At 39.2% G+C, this 2,558-nt stretch overlaps 1 long non-coding RNA gene across 1 annotated transcript in view; it reads left to right on the top strand.

The window, feature by feature from the left end:
• LOC109289092 overlaps positions 1 to 2,558 on the top strand; it is a 15,646-nt gene that overhangs the window by 12,788 nt on the left and 300 nt on the right. The gene's annotated exons all lie outside the window — the stretch shown is intronic.

The following is a 2,558-nucleotide window of genomic DNA, read 5'->3' as shown; positions in this document are numbered from 1 at the left end:
TTGGGAGGAGAATGTTAAACTTGAATTAAGCAAAAATTCCCTCTCCTGACAGACAAGTAGTTTGAATCCCTCACTCGTGCATCAGTTGATGGATTCAGATCAAGACTTTCAGTGTGGCTTTTATTTTGTTTTATGTCCCTTCATCTTTTGGCATCACAAACCTCCTAAACATGTGGGCAAGCAAAAAGGGGGCTACACCTTTCTTTTTTTAAAGAAAAGCAACATGATTACAAATGAGTTGATCATTGACACCCAATCAAAAAACAACAAAAAAAGGCTTTTCTGTTCGTGGCCTGCTTAGTTTAGTTCTGTTCGTCTCTGCTTAGGTTAAGAGAAAAAGAGCCCTTGAAACTGTTGAGTGAATTCAGAAGAGGGACACTGACCTGTCTTACTCTGTACTACCTTTGCCCTTTTTACAGATTTCTTCTTTCTTGTGGATCAGAACTAATCCCCAAGTTCCTTTATCAAGCAATAAGTTAACTTTCTTCCAATTACAGTGCTATCTAAGTTGGCATGAACGAGTAAGTCAGTTTGCCATTATGAATGACTTGATATTCCACAATGGAGTTCACATGCAAACCAGGAATTTTATACAGTACATTCAGGTGACTTGTAATGTGGTGGCTAGGTCAAATTCTTATAATAATGTACTGGGTTGATCCTGTTCTAGTGAACTATATGTAATTTTGGAATGTTTAAGGGTTCTATAACCTTTTCCCTGAATATTTGCGTCACCTCAAATGTTTAAAAATAGTTTGACAGTTGTGTTTAAAACTCAGAAACAGATATATTGACCTGGGCTTTTCTTAACAAGATTATAGGTTCAGTTGGAAGCTGGCTTTGTACAGTAACTATTTGAGTAAGATTTGTTTTAAAATATAAGCTTTTTTTCTAATACTGACTTCTAAAAACATGCTCGTTTTCCATGAAGCATACCGTAATTTCACAAATAGTAGTAGCTGTATGTTGTCAAAATGTACTTTCAGTTTTATGTCAGTAATTCAGGAATGCTCCCCAGGTATATTCAAGGAAATTTACTGTACTTAAAAAGGCCAGGAACAATGCTAATTTATATTCGTGAAAAGGACTGAAGGTTAAAGGTGAATTTTTTTGTTATATTTACTGGCTGTTTCAATGCACACCTTGTTTGGTTTTGTCACATGAGTGTGTAGCACTTTCTAAAGAACTGTGGTTATGTTACCCATCAGAATTCACGTGTACAGAAGCTTAAATCAGCACAACCCAGTAGATTCAGACCCATTAATGCAGATACTGACACACATTTCCCACGTGCTTCACTAGTTTTGTTCATTATTTGATTAGACCCCATGTGAGGCAGTGGCTTATAACACAGTAGCCAATCTGTATTTTATAAGGTTTGTAGATTTTTCTGGATAAAAACAGACTTTTGAATTACGTCACTTAAGTGATACAGATGCATGTATAAATAAAAATCTATACTTACTTGAACATAAACTTGATTATGAAAAAATAAATACTATTAATGCCCATTGGGTTGGTGAACTACTCGCTTTTATACATCCACTAGTTTCTTCTGGGGTATTTTGAATATTTTTTCCTACCTTTGCAAGTTCTCAGCATTTGTAAATGTATTTAGATGTAATGCACTCTGTTAAAGGACAGATTCATAGTGTCTTTATCTACTGCATAATGGTAATCACAAACCCATCCATGGGGTATCCCTAGAGCCCCAAGTTTCTCCCCCCGCTATCCTGCTGACCAAGGTTTTCCCTGGGATACCTTGATCCACTGACATTCTACTAGGCCTCGCAGTTGCTGCAATGGAATCTTTACCAGCTCCAGACAGTTTCTCCTTCAGTTGTGAAAGAATTTTAGGTCCCCCTTTCTATAGAATGGGCTAACCTGGAATACCACTTGCCCTGAGATCATGCTTTACCACAGGCAATCGGTAAGGAAACAAAACAACAAAATGATTTATTATATAGGAGAAAGGAATTAAACAAAAACTGACCATCAAGTTTAAAGGCAGAACAAAAAAAAACAAGTAGGTTTTCTTACCCTGAATACAATCTGGCTCCCTGAGAATCCTGCCAGTATTTCCTGCTGATCCTACGAGCCCTGACCTCTGAGCACTAGAATCTAGAGGTGCACTGATGCATCAGTCAATGTCAATTTTCCTTTTATCAGTGCCAATACAATATGATCGCCAATCAGCATTTTTTTTGGCTGATGTGGCCAATAATATCACCAATAAAATGCCACATGCACGAGCACAGCTGCAGCATGCACATGGCCAGGAGTGCAGTCCCGCAGCTTGGAGAGCAGCATCCAGCCAGTATGTCTGTTGTGGGGAAGGGGAGAGGGGGGCAGAGCGCGACCTCCACAGTGAGGGAGACAGTGGGGCGGGGCTGGCACTGCACAGTAGGGCTGTGCAAAGCTTTGGTAGCCAATTCAATTCAGAGGAGATTCGGCCTGATTCGGCAGCCGAATCTTCAAATCGGAATTAAATCGGGAGACCCATTAAAAGATATGAATCAATTCGGAAGACTTGCAGGAAACAGGAACTGAGAACAGGG

This window comes from Gavialis gangeticus, unplaced genomic scaffold (genome assembly GCF_001723915.1).
Source record: "Gavialis gangeticus isolate Ggan-Ray unplaced genomic scaffold, GavGan_comp1, whole genome shotgun sequence".
NCBI lineage: Eukaryota > Metazoa > Chordata > Crocodylia > Gavialidae > Gavialis > Gavialis gangeticus.
Note: the sequence above shows the minus strand (reverse complement) of the source record. Positions and strands in the feature narration are given on the sequence as shown.